The following is a 13,812-nucleotide window of genomic DNA, read 5'->3' on the forward strand; positions in this document are numbered from 1 at the left end:
CTGTTACAGGAAATGTCCATAATTTGGTGTGTATGTTTAATATACATAAACCTTAAATTGGATTGTAAATATATGCTAATGATCAGACAGTGCATGTGACATATACCAGTGGTCAAAAATGGGCATTGTATATCCTGATGCTGCATGTGAATCAGGGGCAGATGCCCTGTCACTGTTCACACATAGGGTGACCTTTTCTGGGACCTCTTGCTGTTCTTGGGGAGTGCATAGGGGTGCTTAACCTGTGTCCCCACCATGGAGGGAATTCAGGGGGCTATGAACTTGGGTGGGAAAAAAGCAACACCTTTTATTTTCACCAACTTCTAACTGAAATTTATTACTTTAGCTTACAAATGTAGGTAACAAGCCACAACAGTTCCTATGACTTTGTCACCAACAGAAGTCACAAATCTTCTCATGTCATATCGTAGCTGATGCAGATATCTCTTTGCTGTTGATGCTTATCCTTGACATCCATGGCTGTGGCAGTATAGTCTTACCATTAGTTCTTGTTGTTTAATGCGCTGATGAAGAAACATCTACCTTACTGCATCACAAATTGATGGTTTAAACATTTTGAAAACTGAATTTCAATATAATTGGTTTCCTTCCTATGTGTTTCCTCTTTTGCGTTTGAAAATATTCTTAGAAGGGGCCCATGGGCTTCACGAGATGCCAGAGCAGCCACTCCCTCAACTCCCCCACCCACAAATTCCCATGTTAAAGGCATACCATAGTATAGTAATAATAAGGTGGATGTATTGATTAATTTCCTTCTTTTTTCCTAAATACATTCTAGGAGAAAAAATATTGGTAGCATAATGATTGTGTGTGTGTGTGTGTGTGTGTGTGTGTGTGTGTGTGTGTGTGAGAGAGAGAGAAAGAGAGAGAGAGAGAGAGAGAGAGAGCGAGACAGCAGAACATTAGTTAACATATCCTAGGACTCCAGAATTCTTCAAAGTGCTGTAGAAGAGTCCCCATTTCAAGAGTAATGTGTGGGCTTCTCTCAACATGCCTATAGATTCCTCGACTTCAGGGTCTTTTTTCCATGCCTAGCAACCCCCAGTGCATGAGGAATCAAAGTGCTTTTGGTCATACATGGGGGTCTCTAGGGGAGGGCAGCCTCAGGTCCTGAGCCTCTGCATGGCCAGGGAACCCCAAATGGTGAAAAGGACCCGGGCTCTTTCTCCACTGTCTGGGACCTTGGTGATCCAGGTGGGCATCTGTCCCTTATTGGCCTGGGCTGGCTGCTGCCCACTAGATGCCTTAGACTCAGTGGTGCTCATAGCAGTTCCTGCTTCAAGGATTAGCGGTAGATGCCAGAAGCCATCCACACGCTGTCCAGCACATCACTGCCCTGTGGGAGATGTGAGCCCATGTTATTCTGTCTCAGGCTCCTCATGTGAAGATGAATGAGGAGGAAGATGTTTAGAGACATTTTATATCTGGGCCCCAGAGTGTTCAAAGAAATGGACTCAGTGGGAGATTTCACAGAAAAACATAGATTTCTGGCTTCTCTTAACAAATGGAAGATTGGGTAACCACAGTGTGCCCCTCGCCCTACAGAGATCAGCAGAAGCTAAAAAGTGGCCACCATTTAGGATGAGACAGAAGCTCTGCTGTTTGCTGCAGGGCCCAGACTGGCCCGAGTCTGTTGCCTGATATGACCCATCTGGCCTCTGGAGGTGTTTGAATTATGGCTTCTGAGATGGATTATTCCTAAGTTCCTTTTGGATTCTAACACTGACTTTAAAGATATTGGGGAAAAGTCCTGTGTGCTGGGCTTTGTGAAGGATGTCAGGAAATCATTTGATTCTGAAGTTGGTGACATTTAAATTTTTAGAGGGCTCAGATTTATGTTTTTGCATCTCAGCATAGGGGAGGCCCTGTATAATGTCTGCACTTTTCTTGATGGCGGGTGAAATGGGAGGGGGTCACCTGCTGCAAATTCCTCAAGCACCTGTGGACAGGTGGAAGGAAGGCAGTATTTCTGTGAAGGATGCTGATGCTCTGGATCATTTTTCTTAGTCTCTGATATCAGCAACAGGGAATTCTATACCAGAATCTTTTTACAGAGGAAGCTTTAGACACGAGAAGGGAGACCTAGTCTTTATCTCTTCCTTTCAACAGGAGGGAGGGTGGGTTGGTAACTATTAAGCACCATCTCACCATGGTTCTCTACACTCACCAAAGAAAAGCTAGGGTTTAGCTGTGCCGTAAATAGGCATCTCTGTATTCAGTTTGTAGTTGATGGAGTTAGTCTGGAGTTGATGGAGTTAAAGATTCATTCAGATGCAGGGTCATAACACTCATTTCCAGCTTTTGGCTCTGTAAGTACAGAAACCACTTGAGCAGCTGCAAATAGTATTAACTGTAAGCTTGTTACGGTCTTCCAGACTTACTCATTGATTGCCTTCGATTTCCAGGACATCTCAGATATAGAATTAAAAAGACTTTAGTTAAGCCAATTAACTTTGTGGCGCCTGGGCAACAAATATCCTATGCTAAAGAAGGTCATTGATGTTATTGAAAAAGCAGTTTTATTTGAGCTGGGATTAAAGAAATTGGACAAAATGTCTAAGAATTGTTTATAATGTGTTCCTTTCTGTGTTGCAAGATCTTGGCCTTTACCATCGGCACCTGACCATAATTACACATACAAGTGGTTGGGTAGATTGTGACTTGTTTGCACCAGCTCTAAAGTGTCCATCATGCAGATGGTTACCAGCCAAGTTTTAATCTGAGGTTTCATCTAGCAACAGTTTATATCAAGTGTTTAAAGTGTGGTGGTTACAAGCATGGACTCTGGGGCCATGCTGCCTGGATTCAAATCCAGACAGCTAACACACCCCTGATGATTTAAGTTCCCATTTCCACAGTGTTGACTTAGAGCCTGGAAATGGCTCCCCAGCCACCTGTTCTATTTCCAGGGCCCTCTTACTTTGGGTTGGGCTGGGTGGCTGGTTACTACCAGTGGAATGTGAACAGAGCTGATGCATGTCACTTCCAGGCTAAGGAGTTCAAGAAGCAAGTGTATCTTCTCCATCCCTTCCCCCTGCATCTCCTGGCTGAATGCAAAAGACTCTAGTGCCTGGTGGAAGGATCCTGGGTCCCTGAATCACTATGTGAAAGACTGGCAACAAAGAACCCCCTCATGGGAGGGTTACATGAACAAGAAGTAAACCTCTATTGTGTTAAGCCATTGAGGTTTTGGGATATTTTTTATTATAGTAGCTAGTGTCTCTTGAATTAATACAACCACTTACTAGTGGTCCAGCCTTAGCTAAGTAAGTTATCTTATTTCTCTGTGCCTCAGTTCCCTAACCTGTAAAATGGGGGGAAACAATATCTACGTGACCCAAAGTAAGTAATAAATGCTGGTTGCTATTATTAATAATAAATGATTATTGTTGTTGTTATTGTTCCCGCTGATCCTTGGGGAGTAGGAAGAATGAATTATTTTAAATTGGAACATCAGAAAAATGTGTTTGAAAAAAGTAAGCCGCAAGAAATAATCTATACAAATAGTCCAGGCTTTGTAAAGTAATGGCTTATTATTTGCAGTTTGGCTGTAGTTAAATTTGTTGGCGTACGTAAAACACACTCATAAATGCATACAATGAGATTTGTCTTCTCTAACACACATGGTCCTGTAATAATTATTTTGGCTTTTCGTGTTGTGAGGATGTATGTACAGCATAAATATTCATATTTCAGAACCTCAGATCCCCATGCAGTAATCCAGAAAATATCCAGGAACTGGAGTTTTTTTTTAATAAGTATTGAGACCATTTGATTTTGTTCAGTAGACAGATGAATTTCCCAATTTTGAAGCAGTATGTTACACTGCCATGCTAGGGCAAAGATGGTTGTATCAACAGCAGGTTTAGTAGCTTGCCTCTGACTTAATTTCCCTTGTATAAAACAGGAATCTAATGCAGCATTCACACTCAGTTTTATCACCACAGAGTTAAAATTTATCAGTGCATTTGTCCAGTTGACTATGTGAAACAGTAAAAGCTTATGAGACTTATTTGGACTTAAAAAACAAAAAGAGTATAGACTGTAAAACAGGGAGAGGAGAGATATCCATCTTTTAATTCAGGACCTGACAATCTGAAAGTAGTAGAAATCTGTCAGAGACCACCACTGCTCTGAAGAGCAGTCTCTCTGGAACTCTTGATTTAGTAGGGCATTCCACATAGCTCGCTGGGAACAAAGGCTCCAGGGGCACTGGGGCTGGGGACCCCAATACTGCTTGTGATAATGCTTTCTTGAGGTGAGTATCAAAAAGCACCTTAAGAAGTAATTTAGACCACACCACTCCTTCCCCTGACAACTCTCCACACCCCACCCCCACCACCCCACTCAAGGTGGAAGTTCTTAAAAAACATGCTGAGGAAAACTACTGTCTTCAATGGTGGTTCATTCCCATGCTTCTCACCCCACAGAACAAGAACTGCCTGTAGGTGATATTCCAGATTCCTCAAGTGGTCCACATTTGCCGCAGCCCTGCAGAAGTCAGAGTCCAGCTGCTCCCTGCCTCCTCTCTGCTTATTCTTTGGTTGTAATTTAGTGCCCTGTCCTCCTCTCTCTTCTGTCATTCCTAAACAGGGTCTCTAATTCTTATGCAAATTATCTCTTGCTCTGATGGCTTTGACAGAGAAAAACTGCATTCTTCAAGGATGTTCCTTAGACTTAACTAGATCTGGAAGAGCACTGCATTAATAATGGGTGGGGTTTTGTTTTGACCCTGGAGGCACTTGATTGGAATATCTCTGTGAAACAGAATGATTTGTACAAAATGGCATTTTCCATTTTCGAATAGAAAAATATTCTTCTGTGACCTAGAGTTCCATGAATTCAGCTAGGTTTGTTGTTGTTATGGTTAAGAAGAAGTGTTTCTAACATCAGCTTAAAGGATTTAGAAATATATTTACTTGGAAACATAATTGCTTTGGAGTGTTGTATTTTGAAGTGACACTTCCACATGCGATAATTGATTGGAGAGGAATACTAAGTACATCTATGTCATAATAAAAAAATGACACTGCCTATAAGGAGAGAATCCAGAAATTGTAGATGATTAGTTTTTATTGCAACATCTTTAGTAACATATCTGAAAACTGTCATCCACCCTTATACACATACAGACTTCTAGCATCCAGTTTCTGCCAGAAGGGAGCCATCCCCACAGAGTTACTGTTGAAGACCCCCTCAGTGCCTTGGGAATATATTTGAAAAATGCCATTGCCCACAGCAACATTCAGAGGTAGTTCATCTGTTAGGTTATGACCTTGGCTGAGAGCTTTTTCTTGTTGAGGCAAGAGAATTTCCTTTTTCAGAACTTATAGAACAAATGTTGGCATGTGTTACCACTTCTGCCATCATCGTCAACATTTTTTGAGTGCTTTACTCTGTGTCCAGCGTGCTGCCAGGGACTTTACACACTCGACCTCATTTGATCATCCTGGGAACAGTAGGAGGTCTGGTATAACCCACTCTACTATTGAAGGAAAGGAGGCCGATGGAGATTGAGCAACTTGTCACATTGCTAGGACTTGAATTTAGTACATCTGAATGGAGAGTCCTTGGTCTTAGCACCACACCAAATGGCCTAGCAAGTGGGATGCACATTGTTGATTTTCCTCAGACTTGAATCCTGGCCAGTGATTCTAAGCCAAGCAGGATGCTGCCACCAGGCTGCAAATCAGTAGCATGCCAGCAAAATCCATGCAGATGCTTTCCCACCCATCTGATCATTGTCAGTCCCCTTTGCTACAAATAAGACAGAGGAGACAGAACAGGAACTGCATCACTTTCTCCCCACTGGAGGGACATATGATGAGCTTACATGCAATCTAAAGAGACTACCCTTCCCACTCACCCCCGTCCCCCACCTCCCCCACCTCACCCTGTTCCCACTGTTCATCAAGCCTTGACCATAGATGTCCTGCCTCTGTTGACCAACCACCTTGTGATGGCTCATGACTGTCTCATTACACTGATAGGGTACTTTGTAAATTTCATCTCCCAGGAGGCAGGGAATTATATATGCTATACAGTCATCTCCTTTTCTACAACCCATGGCTAATTCATTGTTTTACATTCCTCCCTGGGACCCTCTTCCTACCTGCTGACCATCCTGTCATTCTTGTTCCTGGCCAATTTTTCATTGTTTACAAATCAGTTTGGGTTGCCCAAATATCCTGCTACTCACCCCTCCCTACTCAGGGAGAAATATATGTCTGTGCTTTATAGACTGTTCTGCACTTAGTAGAAGACACACAACACTCTCCCACATCTGGCAGAAGTGACATACCTGCACTGCAGACAGGTGTGACCCTGGGAGGAGACACACACAGAACGGCTGTGTGGGATATCAGGGCTCAGGTTTCAATTGAAATAACCCGTGTGGCTCTGCTCCAACTTATTTATTATTTATTTTTAATAAAAAGAACCAAAAAATTAGCCTCCTTATATCCCAAGGGAACATGTATATTTGTCATTGTTCCCCCCACCTACCTACACATGGTAGGCAGTTTGTAAATACTTGTTAAATGAATGAAAATAGCAGTGATTTTAGTTTAGGTTCCTTTTTTGTTTTGGTGTGATCCTTACTTCAGTAGTTGGTTTAATGATTTTACCTCTGGTACTGTGGCTATTTCAGAACTTGAAGGAATGAGAATAAGACCAAAAATTGAATCTTAAGGTAGGAACATGAGGCATCTTCCGCTTTTATGTAACAAGCCACCTTTAAGGGTTCTGGGCTTAGCCTGTATGGGTTGCTTTCCTAGTAATAGGGTTTACTGGGAAACGGGGTCAGGGGCTTTTAAGGGAAGTGTTGGAGGCTTAGGGGTGGGATGGGGAAGCAGGCCAGTTTCTCTCAAGTCGTGGGCTTTGAGGCAAGCTCTCCAGATTCTCACTTGGGGACAAGCAGGTCTTTGCTTTATCATCTCCTCCCCTGGACCTTCTGTCAATCCTCATCGAGTGATTTAATTATACTGACTCTAGAGATGTAGTTTCAGTTTGTGATGAGAAAATTTGGCCAAGAGACCATGTTCAGATGTTCCAGCTCTTTGGCTAATGGTACTCCTGCAACCATCCTCTGCAAGAGGGTATTTTTTGCTGGTGCCGAGCACACTCAGAGCACCTCTTCTGTGTTGGGCTTCTGTACTAATTAATTGTGATTGATCAGAAGCCTCCTGACTGGAGCCCCCTCTCTGGGGACTGTTCCAGGTGACTGACTTCTAGATATGCAGTTAGCCCGTAGGAAAAAAATGACCCAAAGGTATGAACAACATTAAGTGTTCTGACAGTGAGGTAGTGCTTTTCTCTTCCTGGTGTTTGTGTGAAATGATCTGGCAAAATAGATGCTACAGAAATAATGCATTTCTCTGTCTCCCTTCTCAAATGATAAATGTTCTTGGCTTATCACAAGATTTCTTGCCAAATGCTGATTCTGCTAACAGAAGGAATGGAAGCTTCTGATGTTCCCCTGTGACAGAGGGAATAAAAAGTTTCTAAGGCTGCCTTCCTTCTGTGTCATGAATGCTGAGAGGTTCTCTTGTGAAGGGCTGTGTTCTGCCTCGACCCTGGTCTTGGCTAAAGCCACAGGCTGTGTTACTCAGGTGTCACTAGCTACTGCCCCAGTCCAGGGGGAGGCCCAGAGGATGTACGGGGGTGGCAGAGTGAAGAACAGCAGCATCATCAACCACCTTGTTGGAATTTGTCTGCTCCATTAAAAGCTTCGGTTGAGGAAGGCATTGGTATGAAAATACAGAATGGACTAGAATCCTCTGTAGCAGAAATTCCAAGAGGGAAAAACAGGGGAGCACGAAGATTTAGAGTGGCCCGTTTTGTGCGGGCACTATGCTGGGAGCTTTCAGAGACGTCCTCCCAGTAACCCTCCAGAGCAGCCCTGGAAGATGGGCATCATTATCTCTGGTATTCTGATCGAGGACACTGAGACCCAGGAGGTTAAGCAATTTCCTTAAAGTGGCATGGCCAACCAGCCCAAACAGCTGCCGTGTCTGACCATCAGACCTGTTGATGTCTCCCAGGGAGCCCACCTCTCATTCTCTGACTCTTCTAACTTTTTTCCAGTGCTGTCTCCCAAGTCCTGGCTACCCCAGCCTCCCAATTCCTTGTCTCCATCCAGTTTTATGTCCCTCCTTCCCACTCTGCACACTGAGATTTTTCAAAACCACAAATCCGGTCACTGGGTCCTTCCTCCTCTTAAATCCTTCAGTGACTCTGGTTGTTGTCTGTCTCCACACCCTCAGCCTCCTACCCAAGTCAGGATAAAGTCCAAACTCTTCATCCTAGCACACTACCCTTGATGGCCTGGCCCTGGTCACTTTTATGGCCTCGTCTCTCACCAGAGTCCCTCGTCCTGGCCATCCATGCACCAGTGAAGTGGAACAGGAGTAGTTCCCTGAGCTCCAGGCAGCCTCTTGCCCTGAACTCCATACCTACTGCTCCCTCTGCTCATCCCCTGTTGCATCTCCCCTCTTCCCAGCCTAATCATCCTGTAGGGTTCCAGCAAGATTGAGTGACTGCCTTGACCACCCCATCAGGGTACTTACCACGATGTTGTATCTTCTTTGCCAGTTTACTCATCAGATCATTAGACCATGAGCTTTCTTCCACTTTGCATTACTTATCATGTTGTGCTTGGTGCCTCGTCCCCTGCCTGGCATACCATAGACACGAAATAGACATTTGTGGAACAAATAAATGGAGTGTTGGAGACAGAGGTCAAATCCAGACCCGTCTGAATCTTTAGTCATGTGGCATAGTGTCTCTTCCATGTTGGTCTTCCCCACTACCTTCATTTTGTGTGTTGGCAGAAACCCGCTGATACTTTCTGAATTCCTTATCCCAGTTGAAGGATGCCTGTTTTATTTTTTATTTTATTTTATTTTATTTTTTTACTGTTTTTACACAAAACAAAGTAATTGCCAGAGCAGTCCTTGAGGCTGTAGAAAATAAAGCTTCACTGTTGTCATAGCTGTGTGTGGAGGCAAACCCCAGAGGAGGAGGAATTTGGGGTATTTTGCCTCCAGGTCGTTCTTGGTACCTTGGAGAACAGATGATTTGTAGCCCAAACACAGCCACGGTATTAATATATAATTAAGTCCCCTGGGCCGCTTTCAAGGGTCAAGAGCTGCGTCTGCTCCTCTGGGGTCAGGCTCCAAGCTTGCACCCTCAGAGGCCCAGTGGAGGGATAGCGTCCCCACCTGTGACATCCATTGTGCCCTGCCGCATGGCTTTTGCTCACTTGGAGCAGCCTCGTAAGCAGCTGCCCTTGTTAACTGACGATGTTAACCGCCCTTGTTAACTGACAATGTCTCTTGTTTTAGGTATTTGACTCGCTCTTGGTGAGTCCAAGCCACTGTTGGCTACAAGATCAATGAAATAGGCCTTGTGATGGCAGTGAAATGGGCCCTCTGAAACAAGTTCACAAATATTTAGACTATCAGTCCTTCACTCCCTACCCCCTAAGTTCAAAAGACCAAGCAATTCAAAGTCAGACCTCGCTAGGTTTAAAACTCACTCTCTAACCATTTGACTTTAAACAACTGACTAAACCTCTCTGTGCCTCAGTTCCCTATCTGCAACATGGGGATGACACGTGCCCCCCGGGGTAGCTGTGAGGATTCAACAAATTAATATGTGAAAAGCTTCTGGCGCCGTGCTGGGCCTTTGACACACGGAGGACTAATTTTGCTGACTTCCTTAGGCTCTGCTAATGAAGACATCCTGCTTAACTACACAGATTCTAATTGGGCCACATTTCCCCAACAGAACTTTGTTATTAAGTGCCCATATTCTATTCTACATATAACTACACCTCTTATATTTTCTAATTTCCAAAAAAAAGTATGTTCATTATAAAAATTAGAAAATACAGGTAAGCAGAAAGAAGAAAAATCATTTGCAGTAGCACAGCCAGCTGTGAGCATTTGGCATCCGTCCTCACAGTGTGTTTGTGTGTATGTTTGTGTGTGTGTGTGTGTGTGTGTGTGTGTGTGTGTACGTGTAGGCAGATTAGTAATTTAAAACAAATTACTAATCACCCATTACTGTCTGTAACCTATTGCAACATTCTGTATGCTAGTTTCCTACATTCTTTTGCACAGTTTGGGATGGCTGTGTAGAACTTGTTGTACCGTTGTAGCTTACTCTATCCAGTTGCTAGAGGTCATATGGCTTGGTTTCCTACAGTAGGTACGTTTTTGATGCTTTTGGTGTATATCACCATTCTAAGCCGCTAAGGGTTTGCAATTGATTAATGACTATAACTTGGTTACTCTCTCTGTTCTTCAAAATCCTTTGATTCTAGCAAAGAGTAATGTTTCCTGGTAAGAGTAAGACATTACGTCGTTCTGACCCAATTCCAACAGCCATTAACACATCTTGAAAAGCAGAGTGTTTTTTTCTTATGGGATAACTTCCCCAGGGTGGTGAGAAAGTAGTATGAGGCTTGGCTCATTGGCAAAGAGGACCCATTGTCACATGTCCTAAAGGGAGAGGGCTGAGGCTGGAAGAGGAATAGAACCAGTGAACTGCTGAGTTTGTCCCAGATCTAGAATCCTTGGCTTGGCACAGAGCTTCGTGTTGAGCTTACTTAGCTAGGTCACCAGGCACAAGGAGGCCTGGGAGACGCACAGCCCTCCATAAAATCGGCGGCTCCTTTTCACAGAGCAGACTCGGAAGAAAAGAGGATGCGGGAAGGTCTCATTGAGAAGTCAGTGGATAGTCAGAGTTGAATAAATTGATTCCCTTCTAGAAGTCTACTGGGAGAAAAAAACATGTAAATAATAGATATGACCAGAATAATGAGGACCAATATAAAGATCAAAAGATTTAGGTAAAGGCTAATTGTGACATACATTTTCTTTTTCTTTATCTTAAGCCTCTAGATCACCTTTAGTTTCAGAATTACTTAAGACAGAGATTTATTTCACTGACTGTAAATATTAGACTAACATTAGCTTTGTTTTGTTTTACTTACTTCTTGAACTTTGTATTTTTGGTAGTGAATCAACCTTGCGTATAAGCTGGCCTTGGTTCTTGGCTTTTGGAGCACATCTGGCAGGCAGCAGAGAACCCCCAGAATTTTTGGCTCCAAAGAGATCATTGGCTTGCATTTGAACTTAGGGAAAGTTTCCAGTGACTGTTATTGAAGTTTTATTCATACACCAGAGGACACTGTTAGCCTGAGCCAGGCTTGGGCTGGCTGGAGTCCCACATCCTGTGCCAAGCCCATCAACCTCCCAAGGAGTGGGGAGGTCGTGCTTACAGGACCATCAGACAGTGCAGCTGCATCCTTACTTGCATCTTCCTTGTACTGTAGCATTGCAGTTGTTCTGCAACAAGCTTCATCCAGAGAGGTTCTGTGAGTGTCTGCTGTGGGCTGGCGGGTGACCATGAGGACCTCAGCTCCTGGACCATGCAAGCTGTGATGCCAGGAGATATGAGCACAGAATGCTCTGGGAGCTTGGAGGGAGGGTGCAGCCTCCTCACCTTGAGGAACCAGGACAACCTTGTCAAAGAGGAGGGGAAGGCTAGAAGAAGAAAGAGAAAGACTCTCAAAATAAACACATAAGATTTTTATGGACATTTTCAGGGAGCAGGGAGAAGAAGCATGTCACTTAAAACTCATGGTGCAGGGCTTCCCTGGTGCCACAGTGGTTGAGAGTCCACCTGCCAGTGCAGGGGAAGCGGGTTCGTGCCCCGGTCCGGGAAGATCCCACATGCCGCGGAGCGGCTGGGCCCGTGAGCCACGGCCGCTGAGCCTGCGCGTCCGGAGCCTGTGCTCCGCAGTGGGAGAGGCCACAACAGTGAGAGGCCCGCATACCGCAAAAACAAAAACAAAAAAAAACAAAAAAAACCGCCTCATGGTCAATTATAGGACCATGCAGAGCCTCTCTGAGCATCTTTGAAACCATGTAACAGATGTCTGTTTTGGTCCAGACTCAGGTGCTCCAGGATAGCACTTTTAAAAATTTCTTCAGGATCACTTTAATTCTGAGAAACTCCAAGCCCTGCACCTGACATCCAGGTTTGAGGCCCCAGTGCCCAGTCCAAGGGTCTCTTCCTGCTTTTCTGACCTCCTGTCCTGCTCTGCCAGTGCCCAATGGGCACTGGGAGCTCTCTGTGGCCAGATGCCTCCGGGCTCTAGGGATTTCATTTTAGTCTTAGGGGTTGAAAGAATCCTCTCTCTACATTTGTTTCCTTAGAGTCACTCCCTCTGTTAAACTCTAATCTTGTCCTTTTAGGACACCCAGTGTTATTGCCTCAAAGGACTTGGAAATCTAAGCTAAGAAGGGAATCGTTTTATGTCACACACACATGCGTGTGCGCGCACACACAGACTCGCACATTCCCTTCCTTGGGGCAAGGAAAGACTGAGCCTCCTCCCGGTTTATATATTTGAAGGAGAAGTAGAGGAAATGGGGAGAAAATATAAATTTATATGTTAAAAATTTAAAAAGTTGTTATATTAAAAACAACTGCCATTAAAAAGTTGTTATATCTTCCATTCCAGAAATTGCTCTCAAGGCCTCTAGAGCCCAGATAACATGTGGAGCCTTATGCTTTTCCCAAGTAGGAGCTTGGGGTAAGGTGTTAGTAACCGATTCAGGTTTTCCCTCCAAATGAGGGTAAATATAAGGCCCCCAATATTTTTAGTTCTCCAGACTTTTTCATAGCTACATAAATGTAAAGGATTCCTCTTAACATTAAAAGTATTTTGAGCTCCATTTGGAACTTTTTTAAATTAATAAGCAATATTTCTTTCCAGTAGGAACAAAATTAAATGTTTAGTTATATCAAGCGTTTTGGCTTTAGGATTCCTTCATACACTTACACAATATTGAGGACTCCCAAGATCTTATGTGAGTTGTATGTATAAATATTTGCCACATTTGAAATTAAAACCAAGAATTCATTAATTTAAAAATTAACAAATTCAAAACATAAAAACTCATTGCACGTTAACATTGTACATAACATATTTTATTAAAAATAACTATATTTTAAAAAACAAATTAGAGGAGTGGCTTTTTTTTCTTTTTTGCAAATCTTTTCAAGGGTTGATTTAAGAGAAGACAGGTAGATTCTCATACCTTTTTTTGTGGTCAATCTGTTGTGACTTGTTAAAATCAAGTAAGAAGACATGCCTTCATATATATAAGCTGTTGGAAAAAAGGAGGACTTCATGGACCCTTGAAAGGGTCTCAGGGACCCTGCAGAGGTTCTTGGGCCACTTTGAGAACTGCCGATTTAGACAGATAAATTACCAGGGTATGTGATAGGTTTTCAATGAAAAGTTGTCTTTGAGAATTGGAGTGTACTGTGGGTCAGATTAATCACTTATGGAGACTAACAAATTATGAAATCTTATATAATGGTTATTTTTATATAAGAAATGTTGCTGTTTTAATGTTGTTTGTACTTAGTGTACATGCTTCTTTTTGTGAGTTCCTTGAGGATATATAGGAAGTCCTCAGTAATTGAAATGAATTGAATTGAATTACTAAAATTGACAGCAAGGACTTTAACATTATAAAGTGTCTATAAGATGCTGTGCTTTTTTTTTTTTTTTTTTTTTTTTTTGCGGTACGCGGACCTCTCACTGTTGTGGCCTCTCCTGTTGCAGAGCACAGGCTCCGGATGCGCAGGCTCAGCGGCCGTGGCTCACGGGCCCAGCCGCTCCGCGGCATGTGGGATCTTCCCGGACTGGGTGCACGAACCCATGTCCCCTGCATCGGCAGGCGGACTCTCAACCACTGCGCCACCAGG

At 43.5% G+C, this 13,812-nt stretch overlaps 1 protein-coding gene across 2 annotated transcripts in view; it reads left to right on the forward strand.

The window, feature by feature from the left end:
* CACNA2D3 (calcium voltage-gated channel auxiliary subunit alpha2delta 3) overlaps positions 1–13,812 on the forward strand; it is a 788,131-nt gene that overhangs the window by 143,390 nt on the left and 630,929 nt on the right. The window lies entirely within an intron of this gene.

This window comes from Tursiops truncatus, chromosome 10 (genome assembly GCF_011762595.2).
Source record: "Tursiops truncatus isolate mTurTru1 chromosome 10, mTurTru1.mat.Y, whole genome shotgun sequence".
NCBI lineage: Eukaryota > Metazoa > Chordata > Mammalia > Artiodactyla > Delphinidae > Tursiops > Tursiops truncatus.